Genomic DNA, 21,532 nt, shown 5'->3' on the forward strand with positions numbered 1-21,532 from the left:
AGATTTGTTCTCTCAATAAATTTCGCTTTGTTGCCCACCACTCTTCGTCTGATCTACCTCTTCATTCTTTAAAGCAAAAGGACCAAGAACTGCAGGCACTAAAGGAAAAGAAATCCTGTATCAGTACCAGGTTCACAATCTTACTCTCTAACCTGACTCCTGCAGAAATCTCAAGGCCTTCATGAATGACCCACTGACTACAATAGTGTCAGTTCGTGGGCTATTCAATGCTTATGTCTTCATGTCCCTTCTATTTCAGCCGCCCACTATGGATTGACCTCATGGGCCTTGTCCTTACCTGGAACTCACTAATCCATACATGTGAAAGTTTATGCATCAATCTCTTCTCCAAATACACCCTCCTATTTTGCCTGTCATCTCCTGGTTTTACAAGCCTACTCTCTTAATGACATCGTGGTAATCTCAGTCCTTTGATTTCTTGCTTTTTCCAACTCCATTGACACCCTCTTAGCATTCTTTCTTTATCATCCTGATCAGATCCCATGGATCTAATGTCTACACTCTTCTACCAGTGACCTTCATTTATTCTACACCTTCAGTTCTTCTTCATTCATCTACTTTTTATACCTCTTCACCCAAGCAGGATGAACGGTACTGGGGGAAAAAAAAAAATCACATAAAGTGTCAGAATTAGTACCTCTGGAAATATGGGAATCCAGTCTTAAATTCTCAAATGCTATAAACTCTTTCTCAGCTTTTCTTATTTCCTTTAAAGACAATTACAAAATTGTACATGTGTTTTTAAGCCTCACTTTCAGAAATGGCTCCGCTAAATGTCCCATTTCACAGAGAATGCAGAATCTATCAGAAATGCACTTCCCAGGTGCCTGGGTGGCTCAGTGGGTTAAGCCACTGCCTTCGGCTCAGGTCATGATCTCAGGGTCCTGGGATCGAGTCCGGCATTGGGCTCTCTGCTCAGCGGGGAGCCTGCTTCCCTCTCTCTCTCTCTCTCTGCCTACTTGTGATCTCTCTCTGTTATATAAATAAATGAAATCTTTAAAAAAAAAAAAAAAAAAAGGATTGAACTTCCCTCAAGTTCTACTCCTCTACTCTTCTCTCCTAAATAAAAAGACATTTATTTTCAGCCCAGTCACAACATACTTCTCCTTTGTTCTCCTTCCAGGTAGTGCAAATTAGTACTTGGGACTCAACTTCCTTTCTCCTTGGGAGCTGGGGTCCCTCAGTTATCTCCTCTTTCTTTTTAGTTCTTGTGCTTGACTGATACACTAGGTCAACTCACACCCACTTAAAAAGTGGAATGCCAAAATGCCCTCTCTTGCCTCAGATTCTCTGTTACTTGCTACCCTATCCTTTGTTTTCCTTCATAGAAATGCTTGAGGTGTTCATTTCCTTGCTTCCCTTGCTTGTTTTTTTTAAAGACTTCCACTTTATAATCCATCTGAAACAGACTTAAGCCACCACCATAACATCAAAACAGCTCTTGCTACCTCATCAGTGTCTTCTTAATTTCCAGATCCAATCAGTGATCACTTTTGACCATTTGGAATGACCAAAGGAATACTTATATTCCTTGGTTTCTTTGCTTTATTTTTGATCTTGTTAACCACTCTTTGGGAACTCTCTGCTTGGTGTTCTATTATCTGCTCTTTCCTGCCTCTCTCCTAATTCCTTTAGAAACTTTGTGGGCCCACCTACCTATTTCTAAAATATTGATGTTCTCAAGGATTCTCTCCTCAGATCTCTTTTCTTACTCTGTATAGTCTCCCTTGAATAGTGTCCTCTGTGATCAAAGCTGGAACTGTCACCTGAATGTCAATGACACTCAAACACAGGGGAGTGAATTTTTCCAAAGGGGTTAGGATCCAAAGTCAGTGTGAAAGGCAAAAATAGAGTTTAAATGCATTTGAAAAATCTCCTCTAAAATCCTGTGTACATGATTCTGAGTGTATATACTATCAGTCAAGAAATCGTACACAGCCGGTTTTCCTCTGCTATTGGAACAGAAGGTTGTTTCTTGAGTTGAACACCAGATGAAGTTGTTGGCTTGCATTTAGGGTCCATGTTATAAGAAAAGTGTGTGGGGTTTTTTTTGGGGGGGGGGCTTTTTTTTTTTTTTTTTAATTTTGTTTTGTTTGTTTGTTTGGTTGGTTGGTTTTGGTTTTTTTGGCAAGCACATAGAATCGAGTTAATATAAGTTAAGTAGGCATGGGATGTAACTCCACTGTATGTATTTTCAGCCTGACCTCTTTCATGAACTCTGAATCTATACACCGAACTGTCTACCAGATATCACCTTTTGGATATACCAATCTAAAACAATTGTTTTAGTTATATTTCTGAAAGATGAAGCTATCACATACTTGTACACTGCTTAGCAAAGGCATTTATTAAAAGGATACATTGATGTGGCAGGGTATAGCTCACATGCAGAGTGTTTTCATATCGAATGGGTTGATGTCCTTTTTCCAGGCATATGTCCTCCAGCATTACACAGGCTGGCTAGAGCCTTAGGCAGCTTTGTATTGGTGGAATCTCTAAACCAAGTATCACACAAGTCAGTAACCCCTGACTAAATAGCTTTATTGAGACCAAAGGAATTCATAAGCATCTAAGAAGGCATTGCAATTCTTTTTTTTTTTTTTTAAGATTTTATTTATTTATTTGACAGATGGAGATCACAAGTAGGCAGAGAGGCAGGCAGAGAGAGAGGAGGAAACAGGCTCCCCACTAAGCAGAGAGCCTGGTGCGGGGCTTGATCTCAGGACACTGGGACCATGACCTGAGCCGAAGGCAAAGGTTTTAACCCATTGAGCCACCCTGGCACCCCGGCATTGCAATTCTTTACTGGTCTTTTAAAGCTCTGTGCTTCACCCACTGACTCTTACATCACCCTACAAGACCATCTTCATGAGGCCAATTCAGCTAAGTGAAATAGCATTTCTGATAAGACCAAACATTTGAATATTACAAGTAGGGTGCATGTTTTGTGTATTAAGAACCAATATCAGAGGCACGTGGCTGGCTCAGTCAGTGGAGGGTGTGACTCTTGATCTTGGGGCGGTAAGTTTGAGCCCCTTTGGGTTTAGAGATTACTTAAAAATAAAATCTCAAAAGAAAAAAAAGAACCAATATCAAAGACAAGTCTCTATGGCAATAAACTTCACCTCCTCTTTAACAAACACACCAAACGGCATAAATAATTAAAAGTGTCCTAATGCCGAGCAGTCAAACATTACAGCAAAGATGTAGCAGCTCTACTCAGCTGTGGCCTGTTTCATTTAACATTTGACATTTGTCCTCTTTCTTGTCATTATTCATGTTCCATAATATGCCTCTTAACATGTCTTGAGTATATATAGAATAAGGATGCCTGTTTATGTTCTTCTATTATCTCTGCCTATATATTTATACTATTAGCCGCTTAATTTGAAGAAGATTGAATGATGAAGGAACATTCTCGATGGCCAATAACTGGGTTGCAGAGGGTAGGAAATTGTACATTTGGAATGTCCCAATATCATCCTCTGCTGGCCATCACATTTTGGCTTTTCTCCCTTTGAAGTTGACCTCTTTACCTCCATGTTTACTCCCTTTACAGAACAACAGGATATAATTTCATCCAGATAACATTCTTTTCTTTGTGTCAAATATATATTCAATAAAGTTACACTGTAACTTTATTATGTTTTATGTATTATCATTTACAAATGATTGTAAATGAATGTAAATGTAATTATTATTTACAAATGATTGTAAATCATTTGTTCCCACCCCAAAATTGCAGACTTCAATTTTAAATTTTTTTATCATTCTTTAAGTTTATTATGAAAAGTAACACATTGATAATACATTATTTCTTCTAAATTTGAAATAACAAAAAAGTACAAAGAAGAAAAGCCATTCATAGTCCTCTTATGGAGGGATAGGCATTGTTAATTTTTAGTCGTAACCTTTTATTATTTTTCTATAGGATTATAAATGAAATCATACTTTAACATATTATTTTGTATCTGGTCATCTTTCTATATTAGAAAACACAGATTATTGATTATATTAATGATTATATTATTCTATTACCTCTATGTGTCAACCTCATAAATTTGAAAATGTGTATCTTTTTGTTTTTTCCATACTCTGCAAAGGTAGGATTATTACTAATTCTATTTTATAGATAAATAGATTCTGAGGTTCAGAGAGGGTAAGTGACTGCTTGAAATCCACACATCAAGTAAATGGCAGAAGTAAAGCTTGCTCTATGACTTCTTGCTGCCAAAACGGTACCATTTCCACAGTGTGCCTTCCATCTCTCTGAGATAATGCAGACTAAGGGGCCGAGCAAATGCACATTATTGCTATTTATTTTAAGAGGCAGGCTAAAGAGAGTCATTGCCTTGGGAGCAACTTCTGATTTGGTCTGGATCTAGGGCAGCTTCGTGAATTAAAATTGCACAAAGTCTTCCTGGGCTCCAGGCTGAACTTGTCTTAATGCAAAACATCATTATAACACACAGATATATCAATATGAAGTTGAATCCCACAATCAGAATTAACTCCTGATCAGTAAACATAGCCATAGAACATTAAGAAAATAGGTCATTATTGAACCAGGGCATTCAAGTCCTTGTGAGCAAAAAGGCAGACCCTATGCATGTACACTGATCTCTCGTTACCCTCTTGGTATTTTCTTTGATGGTTGACGAGTGGAAAGTCTAGTAGGGATCACAATCTTGCTGTGTATTTCTAAGGAATCTAAACTGTGGTCTAGAAGGCACAGGGAGCTTGAGCCAAAAATTCTGAGGAATTTGAGATTCTGTAGTTACTTCTTTATACTCTACCTGTTGCTTTACAGAATAATGGATTCTGGATATAAGGTGCTGCAAATATCCTGTATGATTCCCCCCCCCACCACCACATAGTCCAAAGATAGTTTGCTATTTATTTACTTTCTCGTTTACTTTTTCTCTGGCCTCACACCATCTTGGTCAAGATTTTGGTTTGCCTGGGCAGCTGTCCTGTTATGCCTCCAAAGACTCTGCACTACTTTCCCTTTGAAGGTCCTGAATATTTCAGTGAGACTTGGGACTGAAAGTCTACAGTGAGAATTTATCCCTGTGGGGTTCTTGGGTACAAATTACCAGGTCTCTGTTGCAATATAATTCTTAGAGAAAGATAAAATCATGACTTCATACAGATACAAAAATAAATATATGTTAAAGAATTCATTTTACTCATGTGAGATCAGGAAACCAGGCAAAATGGCACAGAACTGATTTTTCCGTGGAGAAAATGGGGGAGTCAATTAAAATCCCTACCAGACAGGACAGAAGATACATATATCTATCAATTACTTACAATTTACACAGGGCATCAAAATTGCTTAAAGACAATGAACAAAGCTAGAATCTGGTAACCCAGAAAGATATGCTATAGACATACATAGGTTTTTCTGTACACCCCCCAAAATAAAAGAACAAAGGGCCCTCTCAATGAATTTCAGTGGGAAAAAACAAGCAACTTGAGTAATACCAGATCACTGCCAGAGTGATCCTTTTAGAACTCAATTCACCTGATGAATTTAAAACAAAAGTTTTGGTTCCTAAATGTCCTCAAGATCCTTGAAAAAAGAAAGAAAGAAAGAAAAAAAAGTCCAAATAAGAATATTAGAAAACAAAGACAGACTAAATATCAAAATCCACTAAAATATTCTGACCTTTATTCAGACGATTCAAATTGGATTATTTCCTGAAATGTGTTATACCCTTCATAATACAAACTGGACCCTCAAGGATAAGATCTTCAAAATACAAGCACAACTATCCAGTCCTATTGCTATACGTTGTTAGCTACAGCATATGGCTGCTGAGATTCTATGTTAACATTATCCTTTGCTGTCATTAAGACTTTTACAATTTGGGGCATTTGGGTAGCTCAGTTGGTTAAGTTTCTGCTTTCGGCTTGGGTCATGATATCAGGGTCCTGGGATCCAGCTCCACTTCGGGCTCCCTGCTCAACGGGGAGCCTACTTCTCCCTTTCCCTCTGCTGCTCCCCCTGCTTGTGCTTTCATTCTCTTTTTCTCTGTAAATAAATAAATAAATAAATAAATAAATAAATAAATAAAATCTTTTTTTAAAAAAAGGCTTTGAGTGCTGTGAAGTGTGTAAACCTGGCAATTCACAGACCTGTACCCCTGGGGATAAAAATATATTATATGTTTATAAAAAATAAAAATAAAAATAAATTTTTAAAAAAGGCTTTTACAACCAATTGTCAGTAACCTTCAGAAAATTTCTAAAACTGTTCTTGGGAAACACAGATAATTACATAATTATAGATTGTCATTAAAATTGACAATTTTCTATTGCTATTTCCATACAAATACTTGAATCCATGGGTGTCATGCCACATGTCCCCAACTTCATATACTTTAAATACGTATGCCTACTACTAAAAATCAAATGAAACATACAGTACCTTAAGCTCAGCAACAAAAGTTTCTCTAAATTAGAATTAGGAAATAAGACAGGCCCTCAGCTAAGGAATGTGATCAATATAGAATTATAGTCAAAGAACACAACTTGTATTTCCATACTGATCCCAAAATATATGTCTACTCCTAGGCATTTACCCAAGAGAAATGCAAATATATGTCAAAAAAAATACTGAATGATTATTTACAGCAACTTCATTTACAATAGCCAGAAGCTGAAACAACCTAACTGTCCTTCCCAGATGAATGGATATACAAACTATGGTATATTCATGCAGTTGAGTACTAAGCAGCACTAAAAAGGAACTAATTACTGATAAATGCATCAATGAACCTCAGGAACACACTCAGTAAAAGAAGTCAGACACATATGCACATATGTACTGTATGTACTGTACGATATCATTTTTTAGAATCGGCAAAGATAGAGTGACTAATCTAGAGGAAATTAGTGGTTGCTGAGGGTCTGAGGGTGGAGAAAGTAGTCACCTATAGAGGGGAAGTAGGCCACTTTTTGAGATGATAGACACGTTCTAGATTTATATATATATATTCATATTTATATATATTTAAAAAATAAATTTATATATATTAAACATAAGTAAATATATATATTTTTTAAAGATTTTATTTGACAGAGAGAGAGAGAATGCACACATAAGCAGGGGGAGCAGCAGAGGGAGAAGGAAAAGCAGGCTCTCCACTGAGCAGGGAGCTCGATGTGGAGCTCAATCCCAGGACCCTGGGATCATGACCTGAGCAGAAAGCAGACATTTAACTGACTAAGGTACCCAGGCGCCCAGACATGTTCTAAATTTTGATTGTAGTAATGGTTACATGGGTGTATCTATTTGTCAAACTGTACTGAACTGTAGACTCAAAATGGGAGCATTTTATTTTATGTAAATTACCTTTAAAAAGGTTGATAATAAGGGGTGCCTGGGTGGCTCAGTGGATTAAGCTGCTGCCTTCGGCTCAGGCCATGATCTCAGGGTCCTGGGATCGAGCCCCCGCATCGGGCTCTCTGCTCAGCAGGGAGCCTGCTTCCCCCTCTGTCTCTGCCTGCCTCTCTGCCTACTTGTGATCTCTCTCTCTGTCAAATAAAATAAATAAAATCTATAAAAAAAAAAGGTTGATAATAAAAATAAAAAACAAAAAATAGGTCTGTACTACAGGTGTACTAAAAGTAACAAATAAGAAGTGGCATGATGGACAGTTTGAATCACCCTAAATCACCCTAAATCACCCTGTGATGATTCTTGATTTCCTAAAACCCCATTCTTTGATATGGACAATTGGTTTTTTTCAGTGTTGTTAAAAAAATTAATAAACTTTTTTTATTTCTTAGAAAATTTTTGTTTACAGGGCGCCTGGGTGGCTCAGTGGGTTAAGCTTCTGCCTTTAGCTCAGGTCATGATCCCATGGTCCTGGGATCCAGCCCCGCATGAGGCTCTCTGCTCAGCGGGAAGCCTGTTTCCTCCCTCTCTCTCTGCCTGCCTCTCTGCCTACTTGTAAACTCTGTCAAATAAATAAATAAATAAATAAATAAATAAAATCTTTAAAAAAAAAGAAAGAAAATTTTTGTTTATAAAAAACTGAGCAGATTATAGAGAATTCTCATGTATGCCATTCACAGTTTCCCCTTTTATTAACATCTTGCCTTAATGTGGTACATATAATTGATGAGCCAATATTGATAGACTGTTGCTAAGTCTATGGTTTATATCAGAACTCATTCTTTGTGTTATGTAGATTTTAGATTTTGACTGAGGTATAATGTCATATAGCCACCATTTCAGTATCAAAAATGATAGTTTTGTAGTCCTAAAAATGCTGTATGCTTTTTTATATTCCTTCCCCCAGACTCTGGCAACCACTGATCTTTTTACTGTTTCTATAGTTTTGCCAACTATAAATTTTTTCTCCACTTTTTTAGGTAAGTGCTATGTACATACAGGTTTATGTTTCTTATCTCAGCCATCCAATCAGATTACCTCCATAACTTTTTCTTTTATATAATTTATCTTTTCCTGAGGACCTCCTGGAGGGTGGTGGAAGAGATCTGCCTACTATAAGCTGCAGCAGAGAGAGCTATCCCTTCTCAGTATCCTTTCTCCCCTTCTTCCTTTTAATAATTAAAATAATCTCACTCTGTCAAGGTTTGACTGAGCTCACCTTCTTTGTATCTTGGTGTGGCCTGTGGGATATGAGCAGGAAGAAAATGTACAATTGATATGAACTGACAAGATTGAGAAAATAAGACATTTACCATACAGTTTTAAAGATTTTTGTATGGGTTCCTGGCTGGCGTAGTCAGTTGGGCATCTGCCTTCAACTCAGGTTGTGATCCTGGGATCCTGGGATCCAGCCTCATGCCGGTCTCCCTGCTCAGTGGGGAGTCTGCCTCTCCCTCTCCCTCTCTTCCTGCTTGTGCTCCACTCACTTGCTATTTCTCTCTCTCAAATAAAGAAATAAAAATCTTAAAAAAAAAAGATTTTTATTTACTTTTATTCTAGAAAGAGCATGTGAATGGGAGGGAGGGGTAGACGGAGAGGCAGACAATTTTCATGCAGACTCTGCTCAGCCCCGGAGCCAGACTTGACCCAGAGCTCCATCTCAGGATCCTGAGATCATGACCTGAGCCCAAACCCAAGAGTTACTACTGAGCCACCCAGTAGTAATTTTAGACTTGTGTCCCATTCCTGGACTGTACTACCTAAAGAATATTGTGAATTAATATTATATTTGCGATGGACAAATAGACTCCTGTGAGGGTAAGTAAAGGAGTGGTCAAGTGAGCTAGAGGGAAAATCAGGAGACTGTGGTTTTATGGAAGCTAAAGGAAGCAAGACTTCGTAGATGTGATCAACATGTCAAATGAAACTGAGAAATCCAATGAAATAAGGAATGGGGATTTGATCATTGTAAGGTTTTCCGACGAAATAAACACACCAGGCGAAGTGGGTGTAAGGCAAGGTTTATTAAAGGTTCTCTCCGGTGAAGTTTCAGGGCCCAGGTGAAGGGGAGCCGAGAAAGTTGCACCGGGAGGAGGTGGGCACCCTCAGGCGAGGTTCTGCAACTCTGGAAAGCAGAGTGGGGGAAGTCGCGCCCAAGGCAGGGAGGAGGGGGCTTTTAAGGGGTCTTGGGGAAAGCTCAGGGGTCTTTTGGCAAGTTTCCCTTATTTGGATATCCCGACGCTCATCGGATTCCCATTGGTCCACAGGAGCCCCGGGCGGGGGTCTCAGATTCCTGCTTGGGCCTTTGTTCTCCTGTCCGAGCTCAGGTCTTGTGGCGGGAACTTTCGCCATCTTTAGTAGCCCTTCCTGCCAGCCCAACAATCATTAGTCTTAGTTTTCATATCTATAAAATGGGTATCTTGTGTGGTTATCATATGGTTGACTAAACTAAACTAAGCTTCTGGCTTATAGTGGGTTCTCAATAAATTTTAGTCTCCTTCTCTTTTTGTGATTAACTCATTGTTTTATTCAACAAATACTTATTACTAGTGACGAACTCTGCAAGAGACTGCCTATGCAATCATGACAGACCCTGCCCTAAAGCACTTTGTAGTGTTGTAGGGGCCATAAACATAACATAAACATAAATAGGTCAGTACTATTCCTTTCCACAAGTGATATGATGAAAGGAAGTATATGGAAGTTACCTGATTTATTTTGTTTTGTTTCTTTGGTGTTGGCAGGTGAATTACAAAACTTAAAATCATCTCAAGTGCAAAACAAAAAACCAACCAACCAACCAAACAAACAAAAACAAAACAAAACAAAAAAACCCCCCAACCCCCCCCAACCCCCCCTTTTTTTGTTAACATGATATTGTTGATGCATGAAAGTGTTTCTAGATTGCTGAATACAATGCCAAGCAATATTCTTATTTTTGTATGTGAAAGTTCTGTTTTTTGAATAACTGCTTAAAGTTGAAGGAAACATCCATCCACTAAAGTTCTCAGTCAGAACGCACTGCCCTGTACCACCCCCCCCCCCAAAAGTGAATACTTTCAAATGGCAGCTATCTAGTTCATTTATATCCATAGTTGCGCAAATGTTAGGAAATTCATTTACTAGCAGTATCCTTTTTTTTTCCCTTAAGATTTTATCTATTTATTTGAGACAGAGGAAGAGAACACAAGCTGGAAGGAGGATGAGAGGGAGAGGGAGAAACTGACCCCGCACTGAGCAGGGAGCCTAATGATGACAAGCACTGGGGTGGGGGGGTCCTCAATCCCAGAACTCTTGAGATCTGAAGGCAGACACTTAACCAACTGAGCCACAAAGGCACTCCTAGCAGTATCTCTTTTAAAATTGAGTTTTATTTTACATGCAGTAAAATCTATCCTTTTTATGAGTTCTGGCAAACCAAACAACCGTGTAATCACTAACACCCTGAAAGTATCGAACAGTTGTATTACCCACCTCCCCCAAATTTCCTCAAGCTCTTTTTTAGTCAACCCCATTCCCTGGTCACCATTCATCAGTGTTCTGTCCCTTTTTAAGAACTTTTTATTTTGAAATAATCGTAGCCTCACAAGAAACCACAAAAATAGTACAAAATCTTGTGTACCCATCGCCTAGCTTTCTCCAATGGTCACATCTTACATAACTGTGGTACGAGATCATAACCGTGCCCTGTAATGTTTGAAGGCAGGTTTTCCTTTCACTTCTTTGCCTGTGTTTACTTTTTTCTTTTCACACAAATGTAATTCTGTTGTGATAAAAGGAGCAGATGCTAGTTTTCCCTCAGATGTCTGCTGTTGTATTTCAGTATTTCAGTTCCATCACCCATGTTACTCCTACATGTTTCTGTGGTCTTTTCTTTATCCCACCGCCCCCCCCCCCCCCATTTTAATTCTTCTGCTTGGGGTTTTTTCCGTTTTTTTTCTTTTTCTTTTCTTTCTTTCTTTCTTTCTTTTTTTTTTTTTCCTGAGCTATGTGCCACAGATGGTTCTATTGTAATTCTCGAAATGCTAACTTCTACCTCGGTCCTTCCGTTTTGAAGGAGGTAGTCGTGTTTGTGCTTAATTGTCGTGGTGCTTACAATAGTTTTACTGTGTGCGCGTGTGTGCGCTTTGGCCGGCTTGGATCTCCAACCTCGGAGAAGGTTTTTGCTCTAGCCTTACTCATTTATTTTGCAGATATCTGGCTATCTGTTGGAAGAAAGGGTGCAGCGACCGTTAAAACTGCTGGCACCCCCCCTCTCCCAGGTTTCGGCTTGCCTACCACACCTCCCTAATGGGCCGCCTTTGTGCACTCAGAGCGCACAGCCCACGTTCAGTTCCTGGGGCCGGGGAGACGAGGGGCGGAGACTCGGCTCACTGGTCCAGAGCAGCGGGAAGGTCACGCCCCCTGGCCCGGGTTCTGCGTGCGCGGCCCGCGACGTCTGCCCCCCCCCCCCCCGCATGAGCCTGGCCCCGTGGTGCGCGGGAGAAGCTTGTGCGCATGCTCTGATTCGGTCGCTTCGGCGGCAGTGGGTGAGGGAGGTTTCGGTCTCTCTCCTGGAGGGCTTCTTTGCGCGTTCCCTCCGCTCCTCTGCTGTCATCTCCGTGGCCCCTGAGAGCCTATAACTCTCCTCCCTGGTGCTGCCGGCCGGCCGGCAGCTGACAGAGCGTTGGGCACCTCACCCCGGCTCCCCGCCCCCCCCCCCGCCCCGTTGCCCCGCCTGCGCTAGGCTGGGCGGCGGGGTCAGGGGCCGAGCGGAGCGGGGTGAGTATTCCCACAGCCTTTGCTGACCTCTTTCCCCGGCTGTGCTTCCCGCACGGTCCTCACCCCACTCCTGGGATGGTGAGGAAGGGCGGGTGCGGGTACGCGGCGAACAGCCCAGCCCTAACAAAAGAGTGGGAAACGGGGTTCTCGCCAGTGAAATGTAGGCCGAATCCCGGCGGTCGTGGAGCGAGAGAGTAGGGGGTGGGTGGCAGGGTGAAGGAAGGCTCGCGCCCCGCGTGACCGGCACTCGGGCCACGACTGAGCGCTCACGCAAACGTGGGTAGTCACTGCCCTGTTTTAGACCAGCGCAGGGGTAGCAGGTCTGTCTGTGTAACATTGCAACAAAGGGTATCAAGTTGCTCGTGATTCCAGTGGCCAAGTTCCACTTAAGTTGAAGGGGTTTCAGATTCATTAAGTATCTGGGGGAGGAAGTTAATATTTTTAGCCAACAATTTTTCGTCTTCCAAATAACATTTCCACTCATAGTATGTGATATCATGCATTGGGAGTAGTTAACTGATTCATAGAAACATTTATAACGACAAAAATTTATAAACATCTAGGAAAAGCAAAAGAATAGCTCAGAATGTAACCTTGCCTAAGAGGCCCACCTGAGGCTGAATTAATTATCTAGGGGACTGTACTCTTGCTTGACATAGTACTGATTAGGGCCCAGGCCCAGCTCTTTCTTTTTCCTGTGTGTGTGTAATGGAGATGCAAATTATTTCTGACTGGGAGGAAAAAAAAAAAAAAAAAAAAAAAACCACTCCTGAAGATTGTGGCTTTATTGCCCTATTTCCAAGATTTTTATAATTTTTACCATTCAGCTTACTCCATCATGAGTTCAGTAAATCTTTGCCACAGGCTCACTTTGAGAGAATTATGTTTATAACTTAAAAAAATTACAGTTTAACAGGGGCCTTACTCTTTAGTGGCAAAAGCTTAAGTTTGTACTTTTTAGAATTGGAAAACAGGCCCTTTATAGTATTCAGCCACATTAGAGGACCTCAAGTAGAATCCTTAACTTCTTGCTTCTGAAGAGTCAAATATGGACAAAAGGAAACATGTACAAAATGAAAATTTAATCAAAAAGTAAATGTTGAGCATTGAGAAATTCGAATTAAGGCATTATAATTACAAGGATTAAAAATCATTACTGGTATTTTAATTGAAGTTAGTGGAAATAGTTTCTAGTTCTACAATGGATTCATTAGGATATAGATAGACTATTATAAGATTATTTCTCCTTACCTTCTCCCATCGCCACTTCCTTTACCCCTTTATTTAATATTAACTGAAACACTGCTATATCACGAAGCAATCAAGTTGGGCATAATATTTTATGACAAATTATAAATTGATAGTTCCCAATGCTTATAAATTTCCGAGAAAAATAAGCAACACTTTAGGAAAAATATGTCAGGTAAAGTTTACATAAGTAGATTGTGTAAGTCTGGGTTTGATTAGATTATTAATATCTTGATGTGTTTGGGACCCTGGAGGCAGTGTTTGAATCATAAACATAGTCTGGAACCATAACAACAACAAGGTGCTGTAGAGATTATTTAGTGATTATGTGTTGAAAACGAATGTCTTTAGGGGCTTAGCAGACTGCTAACATACTTAGCAGACAGTATGAAACTACTGGAAAGTAGGGGAATGGAGAATAAACTACCTAAAAGCATCCAGGTTAGGGAGAAGTTGCTGAAAACTGCAAAACCAAGAGTCACCTCTAAAGAACCTGGTACCTCAGGCATTGAATTGCTGATCTCATAGGTTTACAGAATCCAGGAAGAGTACTTACTAATATAAGTTTAGCTTTGAGGTTAGGGTTATTTCATATCGCTCTCATTTAATAGCCTTCAGAGAAAACTTTTAAAAAGCGTCTTTATCTAGCTCAAGGACCTACAATGTATTCTTACTGCCCACTGCTTTAAATGGAATTTTTCAAGAGTTTTAGGTTTATCAGTAAACAGCTTTCCTTCATCCAAATCGCCGGCCTCTCCATAGGCTAAATTCTCAGCTTCTTGGTGGCAAAAGGAAAGCAAGAAGCATACCACTTCTCAGGAAAAACATAGCTTCCTTGGATGTCAGTATATATCGAGTCAAATGTAGGTTGGGATTTCAGATATCAAAGTTATGCTAAGAAACCTTATGGTTAAGTTTTCTAGACTTTGTTAAGGTTTTTGTTTTGTTTTGTTTTGTTTTAACACTTATTTGACAGAGAGAGAGAGAGAGAGAGAGACAGGGAGGGAACACAAGCAGGGGGAGAGGGAGAAGCAGGCTCTCCACTGACAGGGAGCTGGATGCAGGGCTCAATCCGAGGACTATGGGATCATGGCATGAGCTGAAGGCAGATGCTTATCAACTAAGCCACCCAGGCGCCCTAGACTTTGTTAAGTTTTAACCTACTTCCCAGTGTTTCTTAAAGGGGGCTCAACTGGCATTTTGATGGGCCATCTCATACATTGTAGGGTGCTCGTTGTATCTGGCCCCTGAGCACTAAACTGCAGTAGCAAATTATAACCCCTCCTCTTTGTGACAGCCTACTGTGATCTCACCCATTTCCAAATAACCCCTTTGAGAATGATCCCTCCTAATGTTGGGAACCATTGGACCATATCTGCCTGTACTTTACTACCCACCTTATACTCAAGTATTGCCATTTTATTTTTAAAGCTTAGCAAACTTTTCAGGCCCTGTGTTGAGAAGCTCTTCCATCTTTTCGGCATGGCTTTGTCTCTACTTGGTAAGCCTTTACTCACATATAAGTCCTTAAAGAAGTGAATTCAACTCTTTCAGACTCCCTCTTTTAGAGTCTTCTCTGATTTTCCCAGGAAATAATTTGACATTCCTTCCTGTGAGGATACATACACACAGCAAATGGTTAAGATATTGTAGGTGCCAAGTGAATGTAATGAAAGCTTGTGGAAATAAGACAGAGCATTAATCTAGTTGTTAATGAAGACTTTGCAAGAGAAAAAGGGGAATGTCTCTTTCATTAAAAAATGTCCAACTACTATTTTTTTTTTAATGGCACTTGGTAGTATATTTTAAAAATGCATCACTATCTATTTTCAGAGGAGCACTGAGTGTAGCTTCTGATACAGTGCTGATTTTTTCTGTATCTTCTTTTGGGGGGGGTATTTTATTTTAAAGAAATTTTGTATTAATTATTTTTATTAACATGTAATGTATTATTTGCCCCAGTTGTACAGGTCTGTGAATCGTCAGGCTTACACACTTTACAGCACTCACCATTTCACCTACCCTTCCCAATGTCCATGACCTCAACACCCTCTCCACGCCTACCCTCCCCCCAGCAGCCCTCAGTTTGTTTTGTAAGATTAAGAGTCTTTAATGGTTTGTCTCCTTCCCCATCCCATCTTGTTTCATTTTTTCTTTCCCTACCCCCTAAAACCCCCATCTGCCTCTCAAAGTCCTCATATCAGGGAGATCATATGATATTTGTCTTGCTCTGATTGACTTACTTCGCTCAGCATAATACCCTCTAGTTCCATCCACGTTGTCACAAATGGCAAGATTTCATTTCTTTTGATGGCTGCATAGTATTCTATTATATATATATTTTTTTTTTCACACACACACCACCACCACCACCATATACATATATATGTATATATATATATATATATATACACACACACAAGAGTATATATATATATACATGTATATACATATATATATATACACACACACCACATCTTCTTTATCCATTCATCTGTTGATGGACATCTAGGTTCTACTGTGGACATTGCTGCTATAAACATTTGGGTGCACGTGCCCCTTTGGATCACTACATTTGTATCTTTAAGATAAATACCCAGTAGTATGATTGCTGGGTCCTAGGGTAACTCTATTTTCAATTTTTTGAGGAACCTCCATACTGTTTTCCAGAGTGGTTGCACAAGCTTGCATTCCCACCAACAATGTAGGAGGGTTCCCCTTTCTCCGCATCCTTACCACCATCTGTCGTTTCCTGTCGTGCTCATTTTAGCCATTCTGACTGGTGGTATGAGGTGGTATCTCATTGTGGTTTTGATTTGTATTTCCCTGATGATGAATGATGTTGAGTGCTTTTTCATGTGTCTCTTGGTCTTTTGGATGTGTTCTTTGCAGAAATGTCTGTTCATGTCTTCTGCCCATTTTTTGATGTGATTATCTGATTTTTGGGTGTTGAGTTTGATAAGTTCTGTATAGATTTTGGATGCTAGCCCTTTATCTGACATTTCATTTGTGAATATCTGCTCCCATTCTGTTGGTTGTCTTTTGGCTTTGTTAATTGTTTTCTTTGTTGTGCAAAAGCTTTTGATCTTGATGAAGTCCCAATAGTTCATTTTTGCCCTTGCTTCCCTTGCCTTTGGCACTGTTTCTAGGAAGAAGTTGCTGTGGCTAAGGTCAAAGAGGTTGCTACCTGTGTTCTCCTCAAATTTTTTGATGGATTCCTGTCTCACATTGAGGTCTTTCATCCATTTTGAGTCTATTTTTGTGTGTGGTGTAAGGAAATGGTCCAGTTTCATTCTTCTGCATGTCACTGTCCAATTTTCCCAACACCATTTGTTGAAGAGACTGTCTTTTTTCCATTGGACACTCTTTCCTGCTTTGTTGAAGATTAGTTGACCATAGAGTTGAGGGTCTATTCCTGGGCTCTCTATTCTGTTCCATTGATTTATGTGTCTCTTTTTGTGTCAGTACCATACTGTCTTGATGATGACAGCTTTGTAATAGAGCTTTAAGTCTGGAATTGTGATGCCACCAACATTGGCTTTCTTTTCAACATTCTTCTGGCTATTCAGGGTCTTTTCTGATTCCATACAAATTTTAAAATTATTTGTTTTCTTTCTTTGAAAAAAAATGGTGGCATTTTGATAGGGATTGCATTAAACATGTAGATTGCTTTAGGTAGCACAGACATTTTCACAATATTTGTCCTTCTAGTCCATGAGCATGGAACATTTTCCCATTTCTTTGTGTCTTCCTCAATTTTTTTCATGAATACTTTATAGTTTTTTGAGTACAGATTCTTTGCCTCTTTGGTTAGGTTTATTCCTATGTATCTTATGGTTTTGGGTGCAATTGTATCTTCTTATTTGTTGAATAACTTTGGCCAGACTCATACATGATCAGTTCTTGGTTCTGGCCTAATTAGCATACATGGAGATGGGAATTATCAAGTCACACTCACTATTCAAAAGTAACGAGAGGGGCGCTGGGTGGCACAGCTGGTAAGGCGTCCAACTCTTGGTTTTGGCTCAGGTCCTGATCTCGGGGTCCTGGGATTGAGCCCCATGTCAGGTTTTCTGCTCAGCACAGAGTGCACTTCAGATTCTCTCTCTCTCCATTTGCCCCTCCGGCTCCTGCTCTGTCTCTCTCAAAATAATAAATCTTAAAAAGACACCCAAAATGACAAGAGAGTTGGTGGATCAGTTTAAATCATCAGCAGTGGTGGAACAGCTTCACTTATGTGCTTGCAGAGAAGTCTTGTTTTATATAAAAGTATGGTAATATTATAAAAATAATTATACTCAAGGGGCGCCTGGGTGGTTCAGTGGGTTAAGCCTCTGCTTTCAGCTCAGGCCCTGATCCCTGGGTCCTGGGATCGAGCCCCACATCAGGCTCTCTGCTCAGCAGGGAGATGTCACATAAATCTGTTGTCTGGATGGGGAAAGACCAATTGGTGAATAAGCTTGGAAGTTCAATTGAAGAAATGTACTATAGAGAGGTAGAGAGATATAAAATAAACACACTTAAAATTTTTAATTTTTCTTTTACTGATTACAACTTTTATTTAATGTTTATAGTGTGCTTAACTTTGTTGTAGATGCTAAGATACAGGCTTGTAAATCAGAAATTCTCAGATATTTAGACATTCCTCTATTGACTTTTGGTGTTCTATGAAGGAGATGGTAGAGGCTACGCAGATTTTTGTTCCTTTGTAGGTAAACTCTTCTTTTCTGCCTGTATCTTTGTTTGTTTGTTTTCTTATTTATTTATTTATTTTTTAAAGATTATTTATTTATTTATTTGACAGAGAGAAATCACAAGTAGGCACAGAAGGAGGCAGAGAGAGAGAGAGAGGAGGAAGCAGGTTCCCTCCCGAGCAGAGAGCCCGACGCGGGACTCGATCCCAGGACCCAGAGACCACGACCCGAGCCGAAGGCAGCGGCTCAACCACTGAGCCACCCAGGCGCCCCGTTTGTTTTCTTTTTTAAATTAAGATACTCTACTAGGATACTTCTAGGCATAGTTGTTGTTGTCATTGTTTTTTCCAATAGTTTTCTCAGAAACAAAGTGAATCCTCTCAATTTAGAGGAGTAATTATGTTTGATCTTTTTTTTTTTTTTCCACCAGCTCAGGAATAATTTTTCAGTGGTATGTTTGCTTATTATTTCAGTTCAGAAATGCCAGTTATTTGTAGAATTGGATTTGTATTCTTTGTCCTTCCTATCAATCAATATGCTTTGTTTTCATCTTGGTCTTTTTTCTTTTGTGTTTGGAGCACATCTCACATGTATGTGCTAAAATACTAATTAGATTTTTTCCAGCTTCTGTACTTCTATTGCTTCTCATATAGAATTTAAATCTTTACTCTTATTATATATTTGAATTCCCTTCCAGTTTTTTCTTATCCAGTTTCTTTTTTACTCTCAGCTGTTGTTTCCCACCTCATCTCTTGCTTTTAGAGGCTGTGTTTTTCTTTTCCGTTTGTCTTTTTCAGTTGGGAATGTAAAGTAGATAATTTCCAAGTTTTTCTCCTGATTCCCAGGGTAAGCCCACTACAGAAGCAAGCTTTCTCTCTTCCTCTATATGGTGGTGTTCGTCTTTCTTATGGTTGAAGAGCATCGTCTTGGTCCCACACTGTTACTGATGTTTTTGATTTTCTTAAAAATTGACGGCAGAGGGACTTGGGTAGGGATGGTATTGTTCACTCTTGTCAGAGTGAGCAAGCCCTCTGCGTCACTCTCACTACCTCTAGGTGCTGAAGGACTCTTCATCTACATGTGAGGTAGGAGAGCGAGTGTTGGAAAGATACAACAAGATTTCTGAATGATAAATCTTTCTGTACTCAGAAGAGGTCTTCCTTTGCTATTGTTTAATTTTTCAGCCCTGTGTCTATAACAAGGGGGACTGTTTCTGTGTGATTTGAAAAAGTTTATAGTTTTTCGAGTTTTTGCAGGGAAAGTGGTAGTGGTGAGACTGTAATCCTCTGAGGGCTCATTCTGTTTCCGCGCCTCCTGTTGCTGACTTCACAGAGTAGTATGCATTGCTCCTCTTGGCTTCACCTTCCACTTCTGGCCATGAACATTTTATTATTGAGAGAGAACTGCCTTGAAAGAGAATTAGCAATGGAAGCCAGTAGTGGAGGGGTTACCTCAGGGTCTTTTTTTTCTTTTTTGAAGGAGATGTAGAATGGAGTAGAGTGAGATGCCTTTTTAGGCTCTTCCTAACTGGACCTCCTGCTGCAGAGGCTGTAATAAGCATCCAGCTACCAATTAACATTTTTCAGTTCCAGTCCGGGTATAATGTTGTATCCTGTTTAAACTTTATTTTGGGATATATATTTCACTGGGAAAGCAAGGAGGAAAGCAAAGTGCTGAGCTTTCTAGTTAGTTGCCGCTGAGACTGAGCCAAACTTTCTCCCTTTTGCTGCTTCCCTGTGCTATTTATTGAATTACTGGGTCTATCCCTGCTGTGCCCCATCCAGGCTGTCAAATGCGTTGAAATCCAGGTCACTCACTAGCCCTATCAAAACAATCCATCTTTTGTCTCAATTTCCTAGCATGATCCTTCCTCAAAAGTATGCCATGCTAATTACAAATATTTGTTTGGGGGATTTCAGAATCAGGTAATCTCTCTGGCCTGGGCCTTAGGTTCCATGTTTGAATTTGTACCCTGGCTCCTTCTTTGCTCTCTGAAATTTGAGGACCACTGCCCAAGGACCCCGGTAGGTAAGTGATTATCTAAATGAATTCAAGCCAAATTCTCATAAAGGGATTGGGTTCAGTTTATATCCTTAGCTAGTAATTGCATGTTTTTCTTTAGGAAAGAGTCTAAATCTAAATTTATCATAGTGTGGAATTGTTACAGGGAGGGGGAAAATGCAGAGGAAATTGCCTACTTTTATTGTTAAAACTGGCTTTAATGTTTAGAAGTATTCATAGTATATTCAGTGGTATGTACATTTTAAGTGATCATAAGTTCTGGGAAGATTTATATTTCTTTAAGTGTGATTCTTATAAATATAAAGATTTATATTTCTTTAACTGTGATTCTGATGTACATTGATTTATAGGTTCATCAAAGGAAATGTCTCTGACCAAAAATAAAATAAAATAGAATTAAATTAAATTAAATTAAATAAACACAAAGAATCAGTTACTCACACATTAGATTAAAAATTTATGAAGTGGAGAATGGTAGTGAAAAAAATTTTTTTAACTAAAAAGGAGACTGAACAATGATTATACACAGTATTAGAATTTACTGGGGTTGTTTTCTGAAAACATAATTAGTAGCAACAGAATAAGCTTTACACTGTATAGTCTTAGGGCTAACCTCTAGTTTAGAAAGACTGCCTTCACTTGGTGGGAAGAAAAATTATTCTGCCTTCCCAATCTTTAGCCTCTGCTGAAGCAGTTAAAAAAAGGTTTTGATTGTTTGAGCTAAAAAAATAAATAAATAAAAAATAAAATCAAATAGCGTTCCAGCAGGAGTAAGACTCAAGCAAAACAGATGCATTAACAACTTATATTTTATGTCATGAAAGAGCTCAAACTCATTTCTAACTTTTACTTATAAGAAATGAGAAGTTCATTGTTTAGGATGAGATGAGAATTGTAACTAGTCTTTCTATTGAACGTTTACTTGTGTTCTGTTTTCATCTCTAGTCTAAATTTAAGATACCTTAAGTCTAGAAATGGAAACAGGTCTAAGGAGTTTTACATTTGCAAAATAAAGTTTTGCCATTTTTGCTTAAACTGCAGTTGTGATTATTTCTATTTTTAAAAAAAGATTTCATTTATGAGCCAGTGAGAGAGGGCACAAGCAGGGGGAGGGATAGAGGGAGATAGAGAAGCAGGCTCCTCACTAAGCAGGGGGCCCAATGCAGGGCTCCATCCTAGGACCCTGGGATTATGACCTGAGCTGAAGGCAGATGTTTAACTGACTGAGCCACTCAGGCAACCCCAAGTTATTTTCATTTTTGACCATAATTTCAGCCATCTCATAGTAGAAAGTTCTAATACTCTAATTTCTGCCTCTACTAGTCTATATATTTGGTAGAAGATCAGAGTGTTATATATTGTATTATATATTGAAAAGTAC

At 39.3% G+C, this 21,532-nt stretch overlaps 1 protein-coding gene across 10 annotated transcripts in view; it reads left to right on the forward strand.

Annotated features, from left to right (window-relative positions):
* The window catches only part of ATG10 (autophagy related 10), a 423,722-nt gene that overhangs the window by 173,357 nt on the left and 228,833 nt on the right, over positions 1-21,532 (forward strand). For 2 of the 10 annotated variants that reach the window (XM_059175392.1, XM_059175393.1), the window contains exon 1: positions 18,605-20,157. The exons of 2 other annotated variants lie outside the window; for them this stretch is intronic. The gene's annotated coding sequence lies outside the window, so the exon portion shown is untranslated. Of the gene's footprint in view, positions 1-11,960; positions 12,188-18,239; positions 18,581-18,600; positions 20,158-21,532 lie in introns of those variants that run through there. 6 more of the 10 variants (XM_059175386.1, XM_059175389.1, XM_059175387.1 and 3 more) reach the window with 6 other exon arrangements.

Source organism: Mustela lutreola, chromosome 5 (assembly GCF_030435805.1).
Source record: "Mustela lutreola isolate mMusLut2 chromosome 5, mMusLut2.pri, whole genome shotgun sequence".
Lineage (NCBI taxonomy): Eukaryota > Metazoa > Chordata > Mammalia > Carnivora > Mustelidae > Mustela > Mustela lutreola.